The following is a 26,742-nucleotide window of genomic DNA, read 5'->3' as shown; positions in this document are numbered from 1 at the left end:
AATGCAAGGAGGCAGAGGAGAGGTTTGTTCCCAAGGGAAACAGAAATAATGGGAAGAACAGAACGAGTCCTTGGTTCACCCAAAGGTGTAGGGAGGCAAAAACTAGGTGTACTAGAGAATGGAAAAGGTACAGAAGACAGAGAACTCAGGAAAATAAAGAAATCAGCCTGGATGAGGTACATATAACCAAGGAGGAGGTGAAGAAGCTGCTATGCGAACTTGACACCTCAAAGGCGGTGGGAAAAAGACAAGATCTCTCCGTGGGTCCTTAAAGAGGGAGCAGAGACATTGTGTGTACCATTAACAAAGATCTTCAACACATCATTTGAAACTGGGCAACTCCCCGAGGTGTGGAAGATGGCAAATGTAGTCCCAATTTTTAAAAAGGGAGACAGACATGAGGCACTAAACTACAGACCTGTATCACTAACGTGTATCGTATGCAAGGTCATGGAGAAGATCATCAGGAGGAGAGTGGTGGAGCACCTGGAAAGAAACAAGTGTATAATTGACAACCAGCATGGTTTCAGGGAGGGAAAATCCTGTGTCACAAACATATTAGAGTTTTATGACAAGGTGACAGAAGTAAGACAAGAGAGAGAGGGGTGGATCGACTGCATATTTTTGGACTGCAAGAAGGCCTTCGACACAGTTCCTCACAAGAGGTTACTGCAAAAGCTAGAGGATCAGGCACACATAACAGGAAAGGCACTGCAATGGATCAGAGAATACCTGTCAGGGAGGCAACAACGAGTCATGGTACGCGACGAGGTGTCAGAGTGGGCGCCTGTGACAAGCGGGGTTCCACAGGGGTCAGTCCTAGGACCTGTGCTGTTTTTGGTATATGTGAACGACATAACTGAAGGGATAGACTCAGAAGTGTCCTTGTTTGCAGATGATGCGAAGTTAATGAGAAGAATCAAATCGGATGAGGATCAGGCAGGACTACAAAGAGACCTGGACAGGCTACAAGCCTGGTCCAGCAACTGGCTCCTTGAATTTAACCCTGCCAAATGCAAAGTCATGAAGATTGGGGAAGGGCAAAGAAGACCGCAGACACAATATAGTTTAGATGGCCAAAGACTGCGAACCTCACTCAAGGAAAAAGACCTGGGGGTGAGTATAACACCGAGCATATCTCCGGAGGCGCACATCAATCAGATAACTGCTGCAGCATACGGGCGCCTGGCAAACCTACGGATAGCGTTCCGATACCTCAGTAAGGATTCGTTTAAGACTGTATACCATTTATGTCAGGCCCATACTGGAGTATGCAGCACCAGTTTGGAATCCACACCTAGTCAAGCACGTCAAGAAATTAGAGAAAGTGCAAAGGTTTGCAACAAGACTAGTCCCAGAGCTACGGGGATTGTCCTACGAAGAAAGGTTGAGGGAAATCGGCCTGACGACACTGGAGGACAGGAGGGTCAGGGGAGACATGATAACGACATATAAAATACTGCGCGGAATTGACAAGGTGGACAAAGACGGGATGTTCCAGAGAAGGGACACAGACACAAGAGGTCACAATTGGAAGTTGAAGACTCAGATGAATCAAAGGGATGTTAGGAAGTATTTCTTCAGTCATAGAGTAGTCAAGCCGTGGAATAGCCTAGAAAGTGACGTAGTGGAGGCGGGAACCATACATAGTTTTAAGGCGAGGTATGATAGAGCTCATGGAGCAGGGAGAGAGAGGACCTAGTAGCAATCAGCGAAGAGGCGGGGCCAGGAGCTGTGACTCGACCCCTGCAACCACAAATAGGTGAGTACACACACACACACACACACACACACACACACACACACACACACACACACACACACACACACACACACACACACACACACACAGGGGTAGCAAAGTTACTAGTTATGGGTGATTTCAATCACAAGGAGATTGACTGGGAAAACCTGGAGCCCCATGGGGGTCCCGAAACATGGAGAGCCAAGATGATGGATGTGGTACTGGAAAACCTCATGCATCAACATGTTAGAGACACTATCAGAGAGAGAAGAGAGGATGAACCAGCAAGGCTGGACCTTGTATTCACCATGAGTAGTTCGGACATCGAGGGTATCATGTATGAAAGGCCCCTGGGAGCTAGTGATCATGTGGTTCTGTGCTTCGACTACATAGTTGAGCTCCAAGTGGAGAGAGTAGCAGGAATAGGCTGGGAAAAACCAAACTACAAAAGGGGGAACTACTCAGGCATGAGGAACTTCCTTCAAGACATTCAGTGGGAGAGGGAACTGACAGGAAAACCAGTACAAGAAATGATGGACTATGTAGCAACAAAATGCAAGGAGGCAGAGGAGAGGTTTGTTCCCAAGGGAAACAGAAATAATGGGAAGAACAGAACGAGTCCTTGGTTCACCCAAAGGTGTAGGGAGGCAAAAACTAGGTGTACTAGAGAATGGAAAAGGTACAGAAGACAGAGAACTCAGGAAAATAAAGAAATCAGCCTGGATGAGGTACATATAACCAAGGAGGAGGTGAAGAAGCTGCTATGCGAACTTGACACCTCAAAGGCGGTGGGAAAAAGACAAGATCTCTCCGTGGGTCCTTAAAGAGGGAGCAGAGACATTGTGTGTACCATTAACAAAGATCTTCAACACATCATTTGAAACTGGGCAACTCCCCGAGGTGTGGAAGATGGCAAATGTAGTCCCAATTTTTAAAAAGGGAGACAGACATGAGGCACTAAACTACAGACCTGTATCACTAACGTGTATCGTATGCAAGGTCATGGAGAAGATCATCAGGAGGAGAGTGGTGGAGCACCTGGAAAGAAACAAGTGTATAATTGACAACCAGCATGGTTTCAGGGAGGGAAAATCCTGTGTCACAAACATATTAGAGTTTTATGACAAGGTGACAGAAGTAAGACAAGAGAGAGAGGGGTGGATCGACTGCATATTTTTGGACTGCAAGAAGGCCTTCGACACAGTTCCTCACAAGAGGTTACTGCAAAAGCTAGAGGATCAGGCACACATAACAGGAAAGGCACTGCAATGGATCAGAGAATACCTGTCAGGGAGGCAACAACGAGTCATGGTACGCGACGAGGTGTCAGAGTGGGCGCCTGTGACAAGCGGGGTTCCACAGGGGTCAGTCCTAGGACCTGTGCTGTTTTTGGTATATGTGAACGACATAACTGAAGGGATAGACTCAGAAGTGTCCTTGTTTGCAGATGATGCGAAGTTAATGAGAAGAATCAAATCGGATGAGGATCAGGCAGGACTACAAAGAGACCTGGACAGGCTACAAGCCTGGTCCAGCAACTAGCTCCTTGAATTTAACCCTGCCAAATGCAAAGTCATGAAGATTGGGGAAGGGCAAAGAAGACCGCAGACACAATATAGTTTAGATGGCCAAAGACTGCGAACCTCACTCAAGGAAAAAGACCTGGGGGTGAGTATAACACCGAGCATATCTCCGGAGGCGCACATCAATCAGATAACTGCTGCAGCATACGGGCGCCTGGCAAACCTACGGATAGCGTTCCGATACCTCAGTAAGGATTCGTTTAAGACTCTGTATACCATTTATGTCAGGCCCATACTGGAGTATGCAGCACCAGTTTGGAATCCACACCTAGTCAAGCACGTCAAGAAATTAGAGAAAGTGCAAAGGTTTGCAACAAGACTAGTCCCAGAGCTACGGGGATTGTCCTACGAAGAAAGGTTGAGGGAAATCGGCCTGACGACACTGGAGGACAGGAGGGTCAGGGGAGACATGATAACGACATATAAAATACTGCGCGGAATTGACAAGGTGGACAAAGACGGGATGTTCCAGAGAAGGGACACAGACACAAGAGGTCACAATTGGAAGTTGAAGACTCAGATGAATCAAAGGGATGTTAGGAAGTATTTCTTCAGTCATAGAGTAGTCAGGCCGTGGAATAGCCTAGAAAGTGACGTAGTGGAGGCGGGAACCATACATAGTTTTAAGGCGAGGTATGATAGAGCTCATGGAGCAGGGAGAGAGAGGACCTAGTAGCAATCAGCGAAGAGGAGGGGCCAGGAGCTGTGACTCGACCCCTGCAACCACAAATAGGTGAGTACACACACACACACACACACACACACACACACACACACACACACACAGGGGTAGCAAAGTTACTAGTTATGGGTGATTTCAATCACAAGGAGATTGACTGGGAAAACCTGGAGCCCCATGGGGGTCCCGAAACATGGAGAGCCAAGATGATGGATGTGGTACTGGAAAACCTCATGCATCAACATGTTAGAGACACTATCAGAGAGAGAAGAGAGGATGAACCAGCAAGGCTGGACCTTGTATTCACCATGAGTAGTTCGGACATCGAGGGTATCATGTATGAAAGGCCCCTGGGAGCTAGTGATCATGTGGTTCTGTGCTTCGACTACATAGTTGAGCTCCAAGTGGAGAGAGTAGCAGGAATAGGCTGGGAAAAACCAAACTACAAAAGGGGGAACTACTCAGGCATGAGGAACTTCCTTCAAGACATTCAGTGGGAGAGGGAACTGACAGGAAAACCAGTACAAGAAATGATGGACTATGTAGCAACAAAATGCAAGGAGGCAGAGGAGAGGTTTGTTCCCAAGGGAAACAGAAATAATGGGAAGAACAGAACGAGTCCTTGGTTCACCCAAAGGTGTAGGGAGGCAAAAACTAGGTGTACTAGAGAATGGAAAAGGTACAGAAGACAGAGAACTCAGGAAAATAAAGAAATCAGCCTGGATGAGGTACATATAACCAAGGAGGAGGTGAAGAAGCTGCTATGCGAACTTGACACCTCAAAGGCGGTGGGAAAAAGACAAGATCTCTCCGTGGGTCCTTAAAGAGGGAGCAGAGACATTGTGTGTACCATTAACAAAGATCTTCAACACATCATTTGAAACTGGGCAACTCCCCGAGGTGTGGAAGATGGCAAATGTAGTCCCAATTTTTAAAAAGGGAGACAGACATGAGGCACTAAACTACAGACCTGTATCACTAACGTGTATCGTATGCAAGGTCATGGAGAAGATCATCAGGAGGAGAGTGGTGGAGCACCTGGAAAGAAACAAGTGTATAATTGACAACCAGCATGGTTTCAGGGAGGGAAAATCCTGTGTCACAAACATATTAGAGTTTTATGACAAGGTGACAGAAGTAAGACAAGAGAGAGAGGGGTGGATCGCCTGCATTTTTTTGGTCTGCAAGAAGGCCTTCGACACAGTTCCTCACAAGAGGTTACTGCAAAAGCTAGAGGATCAGGCACACATAACAGGAAAGGCATTGCAATGGATAAGAAAATACCTTACAGGGAGGCAACAACGAGTCATGGTACGTGACGAGGTGTCAAAGTGGGCGCCTGTGACAAGCGGGGTTCCACAGGGGTCAGTCCTAGGACCTGTGCTGTTCTTGGTATATGTGAATGACATAACGGAAGGGATAGACTCGGAAGTGTCCTTGTTTGCGGACGATGAGGATCAGGCAGGACTACAAAGAGACCTGGACAGGATACAAGCCTGGTACAGCAACTGGCTCCTTGAGTTTAACCCCGCCAAATGCAAAGTCATGAAGATTGGGGAAGGGCAAAGAAGACCGCAGACACAATATAGTTTAGATGGCCAAAGTCTGCAAACCTCACTCAAGGAAAAAGATCTGGGGGTGAGTATAACACCAAGCATATCTCCTGAGGCGCACATCAATCAGATAACTGCTGCAGCATACGGGCGCCTGGCAAACCTACGGATAGCGTTCCGATACCTCAGTAAGGATTCGTTTAAGACTCTGTACACCATCTACGTCAGGCCCATACTGGAGTATGCAGCACCAGTTTGGAATCCACACCTAGTCAAACACGTCAAGAAATTAGAGAAAGTGCAAAGGTTTGCAACAAGACTAGTCTCAGAGCTACGGGGATTGTCCTACGAAGAAAGGTTGAGGGAAATCGGCCTGACGACACTGGAGGCCAGGAGGGTCAGGGGAGACATGATAACGACATGTAAAATACTGTGCGGAATAGACGAGGTGGACAAAGACGGGATGTTCCAGAGATGGGACACAGACACAAGAGGTCACAATTGGAAGTTGAAGACTCAGATGAATCAAAGGGATGTTAGGAAGTATTTCTTCAGTCATAGAGTAGTCAAGCCGTGGAATAGCCTAGAAAGTGAAGTAGTGGAGGCGGGAACCATACATAGTTTTAAGGCGAGGTATGATAAAGCTCATGGAGCAGGGAGAGAGAGGACCTAGTAGCAACCACAATTAGGTGAGTACACACACACACACACATATGGGTCCAGGGACTGCGCCTCATTGTAATGGAAATTAAACAAATTTGTGCTAATGACCCATTTACAAGTTAATAATCTGGCTCCACTCGTAATGAGTTATTAATACAGACACGAATTTAGTCACAAAAGCATTACAAGATAGTTTATATGTGGTTTTGAATTATATTATTTCACTAAGGTATTGTTGAATTTATTCAAGCTCAAGGGATTATCAGTTATTTACAATAAAAAAAGGTCAAGGTATTTTTCCACAATCCCTGGTAATATTCCTCTATGGATAAAATACTTCGACATTTCTTGGACATTTGAGAGTAAGCTTTCTTTAAATTCATTATTTTTTTATTTTCCATTGTTCCACCTTATGACACAGGTTTTAGTTTAACATCTTTATTATACATCCCATAGCCATCCTGTGGGCGGTAGTCAAAAGATTACAGAGGTACATAATGGGTCCAGGGACTGGGCTGCAATGTTCTGATAACTAGACAAGTTACAGTGGTAATGACGAACCCCAGTGGAAATAAGTCACTTTGTCTAACCTTTTTCTCAGGTTATCCTAGGTAATTTACACATACGTTAAACTATGTATGATAGGTAAGTGTTTTACCTGGAGTTTACCTGGAGAGAGTTCCGGGGGTCAACGCCCCCGCGGCCCGGTCTGAGACCAGGCCTCCTGGTGGATCAGAGCCTGATCAACCAGGCTGTTGCTGCTGGCTGCACGCAAACCAACATACGAGCCACAGCCCGGCTGATCCGGAACTGACTTTAGGTGCTTGTCCAGTGCCAGCTTGAAGACTGCCAGGGGTCTGTTGGTAATCCCCCTTATGTGTGCTGGGAGGCAGTTGAACAGTCTCGGGCCCCTGACACTTATTGTATGGTCTCTTAACGTGCTAGTGACACCCCTGCTTTTCATTGGGGGGATGGTGCATCGTCTGCCAAGTCTTTTGCTTTCGTAGTGGGTGATTTTCGTGTGCAAGTTCGGTACTAGTCCCTCTAGGATTTTCCAGGTGTATATAATCATGTATCTCTCCCTCCTGCGTTCCAGGGAATACAGGTTTAGGAACCTCAAGCGCTCCCAATAATTGAGGTGTTTTATCTCCGTTATGCGCGCCGTGAAAGTTCTCTGTACATTTTCTAGGTCGGCAATTTCACCTGCCTTGAAAGGTGCTGTTAGTGTGCAGCAATATTCCAGCCTAGATAGAACAAGTGACCTGAAGAGTGTCATCATGGGCTTGGCCTCCCTAGTTTTGAAGGTTCTCATTATCCATCCTGTCATTTTTCTAGCAGATGCGATTGATACAATGTTATGGTCCTTGAAGGTGAGATCCTCCGACATGATCACTCCCAGGTCTTTGACGTTGGTGTTTCGCTCTATTTTGTGGCCAGAATTTGTTTTGTACTCTGATGAAGATTTAATTTCCTCATGTTTACCATATCTGAGTAATTGAAATTTCTCATCGTTGAACTTCATATTGTTTTCTGCAGCCCACTGAAAGATTTGGTTGATGTCTGCCTGGAGCTTTGCAGTGTCTGCAATGGAAGACACTGTCATGCAGATTCGGGTGTCATCTGCAAAGGAAGACACGGTGCTGTGGCTGACATCCTTGTCTATGTCGGATATAAGGATGAGGAACAAGATGGGAGCGAGTACTGTGCCTTGTGGAACAGAGCTTTTCACCGTAGCTGCCTCGGACTTTACTCTGTTGACGACTACTCTCTGTGTTCTGTTAGTGAGGAAATTATAGATCCATCGACCGACTTTTCCTGTTATTCCTTTAGCACGCATTTTGTGCGCTATTACGCCATGGTCACACTTGTCGAAGGCTTTTGCAAAGTCTGTATATATTACATCTGCATTCTTTTTGTCTTCTAGTGCATTTAGGACCTTGTCGTAGTGGTCCAATAGTTGAGACAGACAGGAGCGACCTGTTCTAAACCCATGTTGCCCTGGGTTGTGTAACTGATGGGTTTCTAGATGCGTGGTGATCTTGCTTCTTAGGACCCTTTCAAAGATTTTTATGATATGGGATGTTAGTGCTATTGGTCTGTAGTTCTTTGCTGTTGCTTTACTGCCCCCTTTGTGGAGTGGGGCTATGTCTGTTGTTTTTAGTAACTGTGGGACGACCCCCGTGTCCATGCTCCCTCTCCATAGGATGGAAAAGGCTCGTGATAGGGGCTTCTTGCAGTTCTTGATGAACACAGAGTTCCATGAGTCTGGCCCTGGGGCAGAGTGCATGGGCATGTCATTTATCGCCTGTTCGAAGTCATTTGGCGTCAGGATAACATCGGATAGGCTTGTGTTAATCAAATTTTGTGGCTCTCTCATAAAAAATTCATTTTGATCTTCGACTCTCAGTCTGGTTAGCGGCTTGCTAAAAACTGAGTCATATTGGGACTTGAGTAGCTCACTCATTTCCTTGTTGTCATCTGTGTAGGACCCATCTTGTTTAAGTAGGGGCCCAATACTGGACGTTGTTCTCGATTTTGATTTGGCATAGGAGAAGAAATACTTTGGGTTTCTTTCGATTTCATTTATGGCTTTTAGTTCTTCCCGCGATTCCTGACTCCTAAAGGATTCTTTTAGCTTAAGTTCGATGCTTGCTATTTCTCTGACCAGTGTCTCCCTACGCATTTCAGATATATTGACCTCTTTTAGCCGCTCTGTTATTCTTTTCCGTCGCCTGTAAAGGGAGCGCCTGTCTCTTTCTGTTTTACATCTACTCCTCCTTTTTCTTAGAGGAATAAGCCTTGTGCATACATCGAGTGCTACATTAAAATGGTATAAAATACCGACAGGTTGTTAGGTAAGACACATATGCAACAGTTAGGTATCTTTATTTCGAAACGTTTCGCCTACACAGCAGGCTTCTTCAGTCGAGTACAGAAAAGTTGATAGAAGCAGAAGATACTTGAAGACGATGTAATCAGTCCATCACCCTTAAAGTTTTGAGGTGGTCAGTCCCTCAGTCTGGAGAAGAGCATTGTTCCATGGAATGAAACATCTCCATATTGTTTCATTCCATGGAACAATGCTCTTCTCCAGACTGAGGGACTGACCACCTCAAAACTTTAAGGGTGATGGACTGATTACATCGTCTTCAAGTATCTTCTGCTTCTATCAACTTTTCTGTACTCGACTGAAGAAGCCTGCTGTGTAGGCGAAACGTTTCGAAATAAAGATACCTAACTGTTGCATATGTGTCTTACCTAACAACCTGTCGGTATTTTATACCATTTTAATGTTCAATCTGTCAGACACTGCAACACAAGGGTATCTTGGTACAGACCTACAATCAACTTCGACAACCTCTACTAGTGAGAACGGCTGGATTTGAGAGGGACCTGACCTCCCAGCATCTGAGTTCTTACCTCTTCTAGTGACCTACGTCTCACCTCTTGGCGCTATATAAGGCTCCATCCTGTCACTTCATCTCCATATTGTTTCATTCCATGGAACAATGCTCTTCTCCAGACTGAGGGACTGACCACCTCAAAACTTTAAGGGTGATGGACTGATTACATCGTCTTCAAGTATCTTCTGCTTCTATCAACTTTTCTGTACTCGACTGAAGAAGCCTGCTGTGTAGGCGAAACGTTTCGAAATAAAGATACCTAACTGTTGCATATGTGTCTTACCTAACAACATGATAGGTAAGTAAGTTTATTCAGGTATACACAAATACAGTTACATAATTATACACAGCAGCATACGTGTAAAGATCCTAGGATAACCCCAAAAAGTCAGAGTAACATATTTCCACTGGGGTCCTTGGTACTTACGTGCACCTATACTTAAATTAACTTACTAACTCATTGGTATGCCGTTGCAGGGGTTGAGTCCCGGCTCTTGGACCGGTGTGTGTTGGGGGGTGAGGGATTATACTGAGAAATGATAGATTTTTTGAATATTACTGGTGAGTCTGGAAGAGCACCATGTCATGTAAGAGAAAGAGAAAGAGAATAGTTATGCATTAAGAATATTTTCTTTAAAGTGTTGAATATAAAAGAAAACGAGCTTTTCATATTTTTGTGATAAACTATGAAAAAATAGAAGAGGGTGAGCAAGATAAGATAAGATAAGATTTCGTTCGGATTTTTAACCCCGGAGGGTTAGCCACCCAGGATAACCCAAGAAAGTCAGTGCGTCATCGAGGACTGTCTAACTTATTTCCATTGGGGTCCTTAATCTTGTCCCCCAGGATGCGACCCACACCAGTCGACTAACACCCAGGTACCTATTTGCTGCTAGGTGAACAGGACAACAGGTGTAAGGAAACGTGTCGAAATGTTTCCACCGGCCGGGAATCGAACCCGGGCCCTCCGTGTGTGAAGCGGGAGCTTTAGCCACCAGGCCACCGGGCCTGGGAAAAGGGAGAAAGAAAGGGAGAGGGAGAGGGAGGGAGGGAAAAAGCGGGAATGAGAGAGAGGGATAGAGAAGAAGGGATAACATTAAGATAAGATTTGTTCGGATTTTTAACCCGGGATGGGGGAAGGGGAGGTCGAGGTTAGATTTAGATTTTGCCACCGAAGTGGCTAGTTTATTGTGCACCCCATATCCATCCTGTGGACGGTAGCGCGAGAGCATAGGGATACACAAAAGGCCTAGGAACTAGGCCCCAAAGGGTTAACAGGAATACATATGGATTTATATCTACATATCTATCGTTCACTTATCTGTTACAAGCAAATTTAGGAAATTTGCTTAGTATATCTGGTATCTTATTTTCATTAATAAGATATCTTGACATGTCACATAGGTTATTATACTGTCTGTCTCTGTATTCCTCAATAAGTGGACAATTAAGCACATAGTGTTCAAGAGAGTGACCATATACCTGATCACATAATTTACATTTAGTTTGATCATCATCTGTGTGTCTCCCAAACTGCCAGAAGTACTTGAAACCAAGCCTAAGCCAGGCCACTACAACATCAGTCAGTCTGTTCACATTGCACGTTGCTCCATAAACATACTTATCTACGTTCATGTTATCATAGTGGGTTATAGATCTACTCAGGCTTCTAACTGCATTCCTATAACAATCATTTTCATTACTTACTTCTCTCCTAATATTATTCCTAATGCTAGACACAGTTATACCAAAGTTATATTCTACATTCTCCTTCTGGGTACTCTTCTTGGCTAACATATCAACTTTATCATGAAGGAGTAATCCAATGTGTGATGGGATCCATAGCAATTGTACATTAATTCCTTTATCCCTAATTTTTGAGTATCTATACCTGGCTTCTCCAATGAGCATGTTGTTGGAGTCATTATATGAGTCAAGAGCCTTCAATGATGACATAGAATCAGTAATGATAATAGAGACAGAAGGTGTAAGGAAATATGCCAACATTTCCACCCGTGTCGGAAATCGAACCACGGACACTTAGTATGTGAGTCTAGAGCGTTGCCAACCGAGCCACGAGAGAGACAGTGAGAGAGAGAGACAGATCGGTCGGTAAATTACTGTTCAGTCTCGATATATATATATATATATATATATATATATATATATATATATATATATATATATATATATATATATATATATATAATATATATATATATATATATATATATATATATATATATATATATATATATATATATATATATATATATATATATATATATATATATATATATATATATATATATATATATATATATATATATATATATATATATATATATATATGTCGTGCCGAATAGGCAGAACTTGCGATCTTGGCTTAAATAGCAACGTTCATCTTGCCATATAGGACAAGTGAAAATTTGTGTATGCAATAATTTCGCCAAAATCATTCTGAACCTAACGAAAAAAATATATTTCACTGTGTTTGTTTAGTATTAAATTTTTGTAAACTAATCTAAAATATATTTAGTTGGGTTAGGCTAAAATAAATTGTTCTTGTTGTAATAAGGTTAGGTAAGTTTTCTAAGTTCCTTTTGGTGCAAAATTATAAATTTTTACATCAACATTAATGAAAAAAATATATCTTTAAACGTATAAGAGACTTAATTTTAAATGAGTTCTTGCTAATTGACCAGTTTTACATATTCGGCACGACATTAATATTATATGTCGTGCCGAATAGGCAGACTTGCGATCTTCTTAAATAGCAAGGTTCATCTTGCCATTGACAAGTGAAAATTTGTGTATGCAATAATTTCGCCAAAATCATTCTGAACATTACGAAAAAAATATATTTCACTGTGTTTTGTTTAGAATTAAATTACTGTAAACAAATCTAAAATATATTTAGTTGGGTTAGGCTAAAATAATATGTTCTTGTTATAATAAGGTTAGGTAAGTTTTATAAGTTCCTTTTGGTGCAAAATTACAAATTTTTACATCAACATTAATGCAAAAAATACATCTTTAAACGTATAAGAGAAAATTTTAGAATAGACTTAATTTTAAATGAGTTTTTGCTAATTGACCAGTTTTACATATACGGCACGACATATATATATATATATATATATATATATGTCGTGCCGAATAGGCAGAACTTGCGATCTTGGCTTAAATAGCAACGTTCATCTTGCCATATAGGACAAGTGAAAATTTGTGTATGCACGAAAAAAATATATTTCACTGTGTTTGTTTAGTATTAAATTTTTGTAAACTAATCTAAAATATATTTAGTTGGGTTATAAATTGTTCTTGTTGTAATAATATAAGTTCCTTTTGGTGCAAAATTATAAATATATATATATATATATATATATATATATATATATATATATATATATATATATATATATATATATATATATATATATATATATATATATATATATATATATATATATATATATATATATATATATATATATATATATATATATATATATATATATATATATATATATATATATATATATATATATATATATATATATATATATATATATATATATATATATATATATATATATATATGTTGACATTATAGCATCACACAGTTGCTGCAGATTCGTCAGCTGCACATTTATATTGTGAATCACCAGTTCCACCACATCCCATCTGATGTCACATTAGAAATCGTGATTCGCCAGACCAGGCGGCGTTTTCCCATTCTTCAACTGTCCAGTTTCGGTGAGCCTGTGCCCACTGTAGCCTCGGTTTCCTGTTTTTAGCTGACAGGAGTGGAACCCGGTGTGGTCGTCTGCTGCTGTTTCCCATTCACTTCTACATTGGCGTTTTGCGTTTAGAGATGTCTTTCTGCATACCACAGTTCTAATGTGTGGTTATTTAAGTTTCTGTCGCCTTCCTGTCAGCTTGAATCAGTCTAACCATTCTCCTTTGACCTCATTAACAACACGTTTTTGCCTATGTTATTTCTCTGTAAACTCAAGAGACTGTTGTGCGTGAAAATGCGATGAGTCGAGGAGTTTCTGAGATCCTCAGATCTTCTTCAAGGTTTGGTTCGCCAGAGATGATTCCCACGAAAAGAGACATTTTAAAATCACAGAAACCTTGCAAGAAGAAAATATAAATATGTCAACTACTTTTGGTGGATACCTAATAACTTTCAGAAAAAAAAAACGAAAATTAAACAGAGAAAATGGTTCAAGTTAGTCCTACCATCACTTTATGAGTCTTCATAGATAACGTCTATCCGACTCTAGCTGGACATAAAGACAAGCACTTTGAAATCTATGAATTATTAGTAGCGTCACCTTGAGCCGTGGTGCTTCTGGCACCTCAGAGATGCTGAAGACTCTTATCTCTCCCCCAAGACAACATTTAGGACGACCACAAACTCTCCCAAATTGTGTTGACAATTATAGTTAATGGCAGAGTTGCCCCTTGCGTCTCCCCACCTCGGACCCGTTTATTGTTTACACTCGTGACGTCATAACGGCGATGGTGATAGCCACCCTCTGTCCAATAGTCTTTTGTCTTTGTGTCCATGCAAATGGGGGCCGGGCTGAATTAACGCTGATGAAAGGCTCTTGATTCAAGATATTAGAACAACCCTCTTTTCCTCATGTCCATCTTGATTACCATTCCTCACCTGACCCTTCACTATGCTCGTTATATAATATCAGAGGTCAGGAAACTGGGGTAAATTATCCCAAACAGAGTAAAAGTGAAAAACATGGGGACAATGAAGGCTCAGTAAACATATAAATAAAACTGCACAAAAAATTATTATTTAATAAAAGAGGCAAATTATAAAGGTTATATTTTTTCAAACAAATAATTGTTAGTTTCCTAATAAAATTAAAATCTAATTTGTAGGGATCACTTCTTAAGCTGACAATAATATAAAACGGGTAAGGATTCCAACCGCTGGAACACTGCGAGTGTCAGATTGACTCGGGAGCTGCCACGACAACCGTATCTCTTTGTCGACACCACCATCACATAACTTTTAACCTAGTGTCCTATCTTGCTATCAATAATTGTCTGCTCGCAGTCAGTGGAAGTGCATTGTTTATGTTAGTAGGTGTACGACTTTCGACCAACAAGGTAACGTAGTGTTATGTGATTTGTCATAACAATTAAGTGCACAGTGTAATATATTCATATTTCATTTTTATTAGAACTTTGATTCCATTTACAGATGTTTGAAAATACTCGTATAATAATATAAATGTTTGGCGATTTTCTGTTAATTTCAAATTCTATTCTATTTTTCGTGATTTTTTTTTGTATCCCGATCTTTATGAATAACAATGTTAAAGTTGAATAACACGCTAAGATCATATTAATCATCTGTTTTTCAATCATTTTCACTTGTACCTTCAGATGGCATCAAACAGGCAAAGGACATACCAGGAAGAGTTCCTCACTTAAGGCTTCGCTATACACAAATTTGTTCATATTTATATATATTTATATATATATATATATATATATATATATATATATATATATATATATATATATATATATATATATATATATATATATATATATATATATATATATATGTAGTGCCGAATATGTAAAACTGGTCAGTTAGCAAGAGCTCATTTAAAATTAAGTCCTTTCTAAAATTTTCTCTTATACGTTTAAAGATATATTTTTTTCATTAATGCTAATGTAAAATTTTTTAATTTTGCACCAAAAGAATCTTAGAAAACTTACCTAACCTTATTATAACAAGAATAATTTATTTTAGCCTAACCCAACCAATTATATTTTAGATTTGTTTACAATAATTTAACACTAAACAAACACAGTGAAATATATTTTTTCGTTAGGTTCAGAATGATTTTGGCGAAATTATTGCATAAACTAATATTTGCTTGTACTATATAGCAAGATGAGCGTTGCTATTTAAGCCAAGATCGCAAGTTCTGCCTATTCGGCACGACATATATATATATATATATATATATATATATATATATATATATATATATATATATATATATATATATATATATATATATATATATATATATATATATATATATATATATATATATATATATACATATATATATATATATATATATATATATATATTTATATATATATATATATATATATATATATATATATATATATATATATATATATATATATATATATATATATATATTTATATATATATATATATTTATATATATATATATTTATATATACATATATATATATATATATATATATATATATATATATATATATATATATATATATATATATATATATATATATATATATATATATATATATATATATATATATATATATATATATATATATATATATATATATATAGGATTGCTGGTTTCTTTTTCTGTCTCATAAACACGCTAGATAACAGGGATATCTTGCTACTCCTACTTACACTTTGGTCACACTTCACAGACACGCACATGCATATATATATACATACATCTAGGTTTTTCTCCTTTTTCTAAATAGCTCTTGTTCTTCTTTATTTCTTCTATTGTCCATGGGGAAGTGGAAAAGAATCTTTCCTCCGTAAGCCATGCGTGTCGTATGAGGCGACTAAAATGCCGGGAGCAATGGGCTAGTAACCCCTTCTCCTGTAGACATTTGCTACAAAAGAGAAGAAGAAAAACTTTATAAAACTGGGATGCTTAAATGTGCGTGGATGTAGTGCGGATGGCAAGAAACAGATGATTGCTGATGTTATGAATGAAAAGAAGTTGGATGTCCTGGCCCTAAGCGAAACAAAGCTGAAGGGAGTAGGGGAGTTTCAGTGGGGGGGAAATAAATGGGATTAAATCTGGAGTATCTGAGAGAGTTAGAGCAAAGGAAGGGGTAGCAGTAATGTTGAATGATCAGTTATGGAAGGAGAAAAGAGAATATGAATGTGTAAATTCAAGAATTATGTGGATTAAAGTAAAGGTTGGACGCGAGAAGTTGCTTATAATAAGCGTGTATGCACCTGGAGAAGAGAGGAATGCAGAGGAGAGAGAGAGATTTTGGGAGATGTTAAGTGAATGTATAGGAGCCTTTGAACCAAGTGAGAGAGTAATTGTGGGAGGGGACTTGAATGCTAAAGTAGGAGGAACTTTTAGAGAGGGTGTGGTAGGTAAGTTTGGGGTGCCAGGTGTAAATGATAATGGGAGCCCTTTGATTGAACTTGGTATAGAAAGGGGTTTAGTTATAGGTAATACATATTTTAAGAAAAAGAGGATAAATAAGTATACAAGATAAGATGTAGGGCGAAATGACAGTAGTTTGTTGGATTATGTATTGGTAGATAAAAGACTGTTGAGTAGACTTCAGGATGTACATGTTTATAGAGGGGCCACAGATATATCAGATCACTTTCTAGTTGTAGCTACACTGAGAGTAAAAGGTAGATGGGATACAAGGAGAATAGAAGCATCAGGGAAGAGAGAGGTGAAGGTTTATAAACTAAAAGAGGAGGCAGTTAGGGTAAGATATAAACAGCTATTGGAGGATAGATGGGCTAATGAGAGCATAGGCAATGGGGTCGAAGAGGTATGGGGTAGGTTTAAAAATGTAGTGTTAGAGTGTTCAGCAGAAGTTTGTGGTTACAGGAAAGTGGGTGCGGGAGGGAAGAGGAGCGATTGGTGGAATGATGATGTAAAGAGAGTAGTAAGGGAGAAAAAGTTAGCATATGAGAAGTTTTTACAAAGTAGAAGTGATGCAAGGAGGGAAGAGTATATGGAGAAAAAGAGAGAGGTTAAGAGAGTGGTGAAGCAATGTAAAAAGAGAGCAAATGAGAGAGTGGGTGAGATGTTATCAACAAATTTTGTTGAAAATAAGAAAAAGTTTTGGAGTGAGATTAACAAGTTAAGAAAGCCTAGAGAACAAATGGATTTGCCAGTTAAAAATAGGAGAGGAGAGTTATTAAATGGACAGTTAGAGGTATTGGGAAGATGGAGGGAATATTTTGAGGAATTGTTAAATGTTGATGAAGATAGGGAAGCTGTGATTTCGTGTATAGGACAAGGAGGAATAACATCTTGTAGGAGTGAGGAAGAGCCAGTTGTGAGTGTGGGGGAAGTTCGTGAGGCAGTAGGTAAAATGAAAGGGGGTAAGGCAGCCGGGATTGATGGGATAAAGATAGAAATGTTAAAAGCAGGTGGGGATATAGTTTTGGAGTGGTTGGTGCAATTATTTAATAAATGTATGGAAGAGGGTAAGGTACCTAGGGATTGGCAGAGAGCATGCATAGTTCCTTTGTATAAAAGCAAAGGGGATAAAAGAGAGTGCAAAAATTATAGGGGGATAAGTCTGCTGAGTATACCTGGTAAAGTGTATGGTAGAGTTATTATTGAAAGAATTAAGAGTAAGACGGAGAATAGGATAGCAGATGAACAAGGAGGCTTTAGGAAAGGTAGGGGGTGTGTGGACCAGGTGTTTATAGTGAAACATATAAGTGAACAGTATTTAGATAAGGCTAAAGAGGTCTTTGTGGCATTTATGGATTTGGAAAAGGTGTATGACAGGGTGGATAGGGGGGCAATGTGGCAGATGTTGCAAGTGTATGGTGTAGGAGGTAGGTTACTGAAAGCAGTGAAGAGTTTTTACGAGGATAGTGAGACTCAAGTTAGAGTATGTAGGAAAGAGGGAAATTATTTCCCAGTAAAAGTAGGCCTTAGACAGGGATGTGTGATGTCACCGTGGTTGTTTAATATATTTATGGATGGGGTTGTAAGAGAAGTAAATGCGAGGGTCTTGGCAAGAGGCGTGGAGTTAAAAGATAAAGAATCACACACAAAGTGGGAGTTCTCACAGCTGCTCTTTGCTGATGACACTGTGCTCTTGGGAGATTCTGAAGAGAAGTTGCAGAGATTGGTGGATGAATTTGGTAGGGTATGCAAAAGAAGAAAATTAAAGGTGAATACAGGAAAGAGTAAGGTTATGAGGATAACAAAAAGATTAGGTGATGAAAGATTGAATATCAGATTGGAGGGAGAGAGTATGGAGGAGGTAAATGTATTCAGATATTTGGGAGTGGACGTGTCAGCGGATGGGTCTATGAAAGATGAGGTGAATCATAGAATTGATGAGGGGAAAAGAGTGAGTGGTGCACTTAGGAGTCTGTGGAGACTAAGAACTTTGTCCTTGGAGGCAAAGAGGGGAATGTATGAGAGTATAGTTTTACCAACGCTCTTATATGGGTGTGAAGCATGGGTGATGAATGTTGCAGCGAGGAGAAGGCTGGAGGCAGTGGAGATGTCATGTCTGAGGGCAATGTGTGGTGTGAATATAATGCAGAGAATTCGTAGTTTGGAAGTTAGGAGGAGGTGCGGGATTACCAAAACTGTTGTCCAGAGGGCTGAGGAAGGGTTGTTGAGGTGGTTCGGACATGTAGAGAGAATGGAACGAAACAGAATGACTTCAAGAGTGTATCAGTCTGTAGTGGAAGGAAGGCGGGGTAGGGGTCGGCCTAGGAAAGGTTGGAGAGAGGGGCTAAAGGAGGTTTTGTGTGCGAGGGGCTTGGATTTCCAGTAGGCATGCGTGAGCGTGTTTGATAGGAGTGAATGGAGACAAATGGTTTTTAATACTTGACGTGCTGTTGGAGTGTGAGCAAAGTAACATTTATGAAGGGGTTCAGGGAAACCGGCAGGTCTGACTTGAGTCCTGGAGATGGGAAGTACAGTGCCTGCACTCTGAAGGAGGGGTGTTAATGTTGCAGTTTAAAAACTGTAATGTAAAGCACCCTTCTGGCAAGACAGTGATGGAGTGAATGATGGTGAAAGTTTTTCTTTTTCGGGCCACCCTGCCTTGGTGGGAATCGGCCAGTGTGATAATAATAAAAAAAATAATATACATACATATATATATATATATATATATATATATATATATATATATATATATATATATATATATATACATATATATATATATATATTTATATATATATATATATATATATATATATATATATATATATATATATATATATATATATATATATATATATATATATATATATATATATATATATTCTCTGCTCATGTAAATCCATTTGTGACCTGATAAAGCAAACTGTGTGGGCGAAACATAGTAGAGCAACGTTTCATACAGCATTTGTTTATTTTTTCATTGATTATCGTTTCTCAGAGGCTTCTACGCGAGTACGAAAACTAGATGTGTATGGGTTTCTAGACGATCCTAGAAATGTAATCCCCTCTATTCCATAACCCTGGCCCTCTGTACCTTAATGCACTCAAGAGGAATATTAGTTACTCCTCAGAACTCTAAAAAGTCATAGAAGCTGCAGCTCAACTTTCTTAAGAGGCTTAAGAAGTGTAACTTAACCCTCCCAAGAGGTTCAGAAGCTGGAGATCAATACGTTTAAAAGGCCCAGGGGATTTAGCTCAGCTTACTCAAGAAATCTACCACCAGTCCTTAACACTCTCAAGAGGCTCGGGAGCTATGCATCAACACCTGTACGAGAGATGGAAACTAAAACTCAACTCACTTTAACACTGAAAATATTTAGGCAATATTACACTCGAGGAAATGAAGATATCTCCAAGGCACTGTACACTCTGCACGTATTCATATTTAGTTGACTAAATTACTCTGAAACCCACAAAAACAAATATATATATATATACATATATATATATATATATATATATATATATATATATATATATATATATATATATATATATATATATATATATATATATATACATATATATATATATATATACTCATTTAAAATTAAGTCCTTTCTGAAATTTTCTCTTATACGTTCAAAGATATATTTTTTCATTAATGTTAATGTAAAAAAAATTTATTTTGGACCAAAAGAATCTTAGAAACCTTACCTAACCTTATTATAACAAGAGCAATTTATATGTCGTGCCGAATAGGCAGAACTTGCGATCTTGGCTTAAATAGCAACGCTCATCTTGCCATATTGGACAAGTGAAAATTTGTGTAGGCAATAATTTCGACAAAATCATTCCGAACCTGACGAAAAAAATATATTTGATTGTGTTTGTTTAGTACTAAATTATTGTAAACATATTTAAAATATATTTAGTTGGGTTGGGCTAAAATAATTTTTTTTGTTATAATAAGGTTAGGTAAGTTTTCTAAGATTCTTTTGGTGCAAAATTAAAAATTTTTACATTAACATTAATGAAAGAAATATATCTTTAAACGTATAAGAGAAAATTTCAGAAAGGACTTAATTTTAAATGAGTTCTTGCTAATTGACCAGTTTTACATATTCGGCACGACATATATATATATATATATATATATATATATATATATATATATATATATATATATATATATATATATATATCTCGGAGGATACTTGACTATGGTTCATATTGTTATGTTCCTCTCGGTGATCCTCTCTCTCTCATCCCTCTGTCCAGTGGTCCTCTCCCTTTCATCCCTCTGTCCAGTGGTCCTCTCCCTCTCATCCCTCTGTCCAGTGATCCTCTCCCTCTCATCCCTCTGTCCAGTGGTCCTTTCCCTCTCATCCCTCTGTCCAGTGGTCCTCTCCTCATCCCTCTGTCCAGTGGTCCTCTCCCTTTCATCCCTCTGTCCAGTGGCCCTCTCCCTCTCATCCCTCTGTCCAGTGGTCCTCTCCCCCTCATCCCTCTGTCCAGTGATCCTCTCCCTCTCATCCCTCTGTCCATTGATCCTCTCCCTCTCATCCCTCTGTCCAGTGGTCCTCTCCCTCTCGTCCCTCTGTCCAGTGGTCCTCTCCCTCTCATCCCTCTGTCCAGTGGTCCTTTCCCTCTCATCCCTCTGTCCAGTGGTCCTTTCCCTCTCATCCCTCTGTCCAGTGGTCCTCTCCCTCTCATCCCTCTGTCCAGTGGTCCTCTCCTCATCCCTCTGTCCAGTGGTCCTCTCCCTTTCATCCCTCTGTCCAATGGTCCTCTCCCTCTCATCCCTCTGTCCAGTGGTCATCTCCCTCTCATCCCTCTGTCCAGTGATCCCCTCCTTCTCATCCCTCTGTCCAGTGATCCTCTCCCTCTCATCCCTCTGTCCAGTGGCCCTCTCCCTTTCATCCCTCTGTCCAGTGGTCCTCTCCCTCTCATCCCTCTGTCCAGTGATCCTCTCCCTCTCATCCCTCTGTCCAGTGATCCTCTCCCTCTCATCCCTCTGTCCAGTGATCCTCTCCCTCTCCTCCCCGTTGTCCAGTGGTCCTCTCCCTCTCATCCCTCTGTCCAGTGGTCCTCTCCCTCTCATCCATCTGTCCAGTGGTCCTCTCCCTCTCATCCCTCTGTCCATTGGTCCTCTCCCTCTCATCCCTCTGTCCAGTGATCCTCACCCTCTCATCCCTCTTTCCAGTGGTCCTCTCCCTCTCATCCCTCTGTCCAGTGGTCTTCTCCCTCTCATCCCTCTGTCCATTGGTCCTCTCCCTCTCATCCCTCTGTCCAGTGGTCCTCTCCCTCTCATCCCTCTGTCCAGTGGTCCTCTCATCATCCTCTGTCCAGTGGTCCTCTCCCTTTCATCCCTCTGTCCAGTGGTCCTCTCCCTCTCATCCCTCTGTCCAGTGGTCCTCTCCCTCTCATCCCTCTGTCCAGTGATCCTCTCCTTCTCATCCCTCTGTCCAGTGATACTCTCCCTCTCATCCCTCTGTCCAGTGGCCCTCTCCCTCTCATCCCTTTGTCCAGTGGTCCTCTCCCTCTCATCCCTCTGTCCAGTGATCCTCTCCCTCTCATCCCTCTGTCCAGTGATCCTCTCCCTCTCATCCCTCTGTCCAATGATCCTCTCCCTCTCATCCCCGCTGTCCAGTGGTCCTCTCCCTCTCATCCCTCTGTCCAGTGGTCCTCTCCCTCTCATCCCTCTGTCCAGTGGTCCTCTCCCTCTCATCCCTCTGTCCAGTGGTCCTCTCCCTCTCATCCCTCTGTCCAGTGATCCTCTCCCTCTCATCCCTCTTTCCAGTGGTCCTCTCCCTCTCATCCCTGTGTCCAGTGGTCTTCTCCCTCTCATCCCTCTGTCCATTGGTCCTCTCCCTCTCATCCCTCTGTCCAGTGGTCCTCTCCCTCTCATCCCTCTGTCCAGTGGTCCTCTCCCCCTTATCTCTCTATCCAGTGGTCCTCTCCCCCTTATTCCTCTATCCAGTGGTCCTCTCCCTCACATCCTTGTCCAGTGGTCCTCTCCATCTCATCCCTCTGCCCAGTGGTCCTCTCCCCTTATCCCTCTATTCAGTGGTCCTCTCCCCATTATCCCTCTATCAAGTGGCCATCTCCTCCTCCTCCCTCTATCCAGTGGTCCTCTCCCTTTATCCCTCTATCCAGTGGTCCCCTCCCCCTTATCTGTCTATCCAGTGGTCCTCTCCCTCTCATCCCTATCAAGTGGTTCTCTCCATCTCATCCCTCTGTCCAAAGGTTCTCTCCCTCTCATCCCTCTGTCCAGTGGTCATCTCCCTCTCATCCTTTTGTCCAATGATCATCTCCCTCTCTTCTCTGTCCGATGGTTCTCTCCCTCTCTTTTTTGTCCAATGGTCCTCCTCTTTCCTTTGTCCAGAAGTCCCACGTTCACAACCACACGTGCACATGCTCACACGTGCACATGCCCACACGTGCACATGCCCACACGTGCACATGCCCACACGTGCACATGCCCACACGTGCACATACCCACACGTGCACATGCACACACGTGCACATGCCCACACGTGCACATGCCCTCACGTGCACATGCCCACACGTGCACATACCCACACGTGCACATGCCCACATACACGATCACTCGTACAAAGCCTCATGTACTTTAAGTTAATCCATCCCATTGACGATTTACCTGCGATTGGGGATTTACAAAGTAATTTGTAAATAGCAAATTATAATTCTAGGGGATCTAGAGAAAATAATTACGCCGCACGATGAGACGGGTTTAGGCTGGGGGTGATTTTCGCGAATATTGGCGGAGCTAATGTCGATTCTGCACTGATGAGATTCGTGAATATTTGCGTCGCTAATGGTGAGGGTGCACAAATATTGGTGTCTTGTGAAATATGGGTGTGTTTCTGTGTGTGTGTGTGTGTGTGTGTGTGTGTGTGTGTGTGTGTGTGTGTGTGTGTGTGTGTGTGTGTGTGTGTGTGTGTGTGTGCGTGCGTGTGCGTGTGTAATTTCTTTTTTTTTTACGCTCAGATGAGTTTACAGGTTAAGAGGTGTTATCCTGTCTCGCTGTATTACAAAGCACAGCCTCTATCTGTAGCACCATCTCCTGTGATGCGACCCACTGCTGTCGTGTGAGACTCAGGTACTCACTTACTGCAGGTGAGAGGGGGCTACGAACCTTGTGGTACGATGTTTTAGGACTGGTATGAAATAGGATGGCCAGGATTTAGACTCTCTGACCCCTTCATAGTCATTTGTTTGGGGTGGGACATTAATCCTGGGGAGGGGAGGGGATGCTTGCTGTATGCAGTAAATGGATCAGAGTAACTAAAATATAGCTTGCCATCACCTTTAGCGATATATATTTCATGTTTGCGTGATCGTGTAAGCTTTCGCTACGTCTTGTATAGTATTACGTATAGTATCTTCTCCAGGCTGAGGGACTGACCACCTCAAAACTGAGTCGTCGACTGATTACATCGTCTGTACATCTCTACTGCTTCTCCTGCTTCCTCTGTATTCGACTAAGGAAGCCTACTGCGAAACGTTTCGGAATAAAGATACCTAAATGCCTAACTGTTGCTCATGTGTCTCACTGATCAACTTGACGTTATTATACACACACACACACACACACACACACACACACACACACACACACACACACTCTCACACACACACACACACTGAGAGGAATTGACAAGGTGGACAAAGACAGGATGTTCCAGAGATTGGACACAGTAACAAGGGGACACAGTTGAAAGTTGAAGACACAAATGAATCACAGGGATGTTAGGAAGTATTTCTTCAGCCACAAAGTAGTCAGTAAGTGGAATAGTTTGGGAAGCGATGTAGTGGAGGCAGGATCCATACATAGCTTTAAGCAGAGGTATGATAAAGCTCACGGTTCAGTGAGAGTGACCTAGTAGTGATCAGTGAAGAGGCGGGGCCAGGAGCTAGGACTCGACCCCTGCAACCTCAACTAGGTGAGTACACATACATACAGACATACACACACACCTACACACATACAACAAGAGATTCAAAGAAGTGTTCACAGAGGAGACAGAAGTGACTCCAGAAAGACGGAGAGGTGGGGCACACCACCAAGTGCTGGACACAGTGCACACAACCGAGGAAGAAGTGAAGAGGCTTCTGAGTGAGCTAGATACCTCAAAGGCAATGGGGCCAGATAACATCTCCCCATGGGTATTGAGAGAGGGAGCAGAGGCGCTATGTGTACCCCTAACAACAATATTCAATACATCTATCGAAACAGGGAGATTGCCTGAGGCATGGAAGACAGCAAATGTAGTCCCAATCTTTAAAAAAGGAGACAGACATGAAGCATTAAACTACAGACCAGTGTCACTGACATGTATAGTATGCAAAATCATGGAGAAGATTATCAGGAGAAGAGTGGTGGAACACCTAGAAAGGAATGATCTCATCAACAGCAGCCAACATGGTTTCAGGGACGGGAAATCCTATGTCACAAACCTACTGGAGTTCTATGACATGGTGACAGCAGTAAGACAAGAGAGAGAGGGGTGGGTGGATTGCATTTTCTTGGACTGCAAGAAGGCGTTTGACACAGTTCCACACAAGAGATTGGTGCAAAAACTGGAGGACCAAGCAGGGATAACAGGGAAGGCACTACAATGGATCAGGGAATACTTGTCAGGAAGACAGCAGCGAGTCATGGTACGTGGCGAGGTGTCAGAGTGGGCACCTGTGACCAGCGGGGTCCCGCAGGGGTCAGTCCTAGGACCAGTGCTGTTTCTGGTATTTGTGAACGACATGACGGAAGGAATAGACTCTGAGGTGTCCCTGTTTGCAGATGACGTGAAGTTGATGAGAAGAATTCACTCGATCGAAGACCAGGCAGAACTACAAAGGGATCTGGACAGGCTGCAGACCTGGTCCAGCAATTGGCTCCTGGAGTTCAATCCCACCAAGTGCAAAGTCATGAAGATTGGGGAAGGGCAAAGAAGGCCGCAGACGGAGTACAGTCTAGGGGGTCAGAGACTACAAACCTCACTCAAGGAAAAAGATCTTGGGGTGAGTATAACACCAGGCACATCTCCTGAAGCGCACATCAACCAAATAACTGCTGCAGCATATGGGCGCCTAGCAAACCTCAGAACAGCATTCCGACATCTTAATAAGGAATCATTCAGGACCCTGTACACCGTGTATGTTAGGCCCATATTGGAGTATGCGGCACCAGTTTGGAACCCACACCTAGCCAAGCACGTGAAGAAACTAGAGAAAGTGCAAAGGTTTGCAACAAGACTAGTCCCAGAGCTAAGAGGTATGTCCTACGAGGAGAGGTTAAGGGAAATCAACCTGACGACACTGGAGGACAGGAGAGATAGGGGGGACATGATAACGACATACAAAATACTGAGAGGAATTGACAAGGTGGACAAAGACAGGATGTTCCAGAGATTGGACACAGTAACAAGGGGACACAGTTGGAAGCTGAAGACACAGATGAATCACAGGGATGTTAGGAAGTATTTCTTCAGCCACAGAGTAGTCAGTAAGTGGAATAGTTTGGGAAGCGATGTAGTGGAGGCAGGATCCATACATAGCTTTAAGCAGAGGTATGATAAAGCTCACGGCTCAGGGAGAGTGACCTAGTAGCGATCAGTGAAGAGGCGGGGCCAGGAGCTCGGACTCGACCCCCGCAACCTCAACTAGGTGAGTACAACTAGGTGAGTACACACATACACACACAGACACATACACACATACACACACACACATACACACGCAAACACACACACACGCACACACACACATACACACATACACACACACACACACACACACATACACACATACACACACACACACATACACACACACACACACGCACATACACACACACACACACATACACACACACATACACACACACACACACA

The sequence above is a fragment of the Cherax quadricarinatus genome, chromosome 13, assembly GCF_038502225.1.
Source record: "Cherax quadricarinatus isolate ZL_2023a chromosome 13, ASM3850222v1, whole genome shotgun sequence".
NCBI classification, from domain to species: Eukaryota; Metazoa; Arthropoda; class Malacostraca; order Decapoda; family Parastacidae; genus Cherax; species Cherax quadricarinatus.
The sequence above is the reverse complement of the archived record's forward strand: the minus strand, read 5'-3'. Positions refer to the sequence as shown.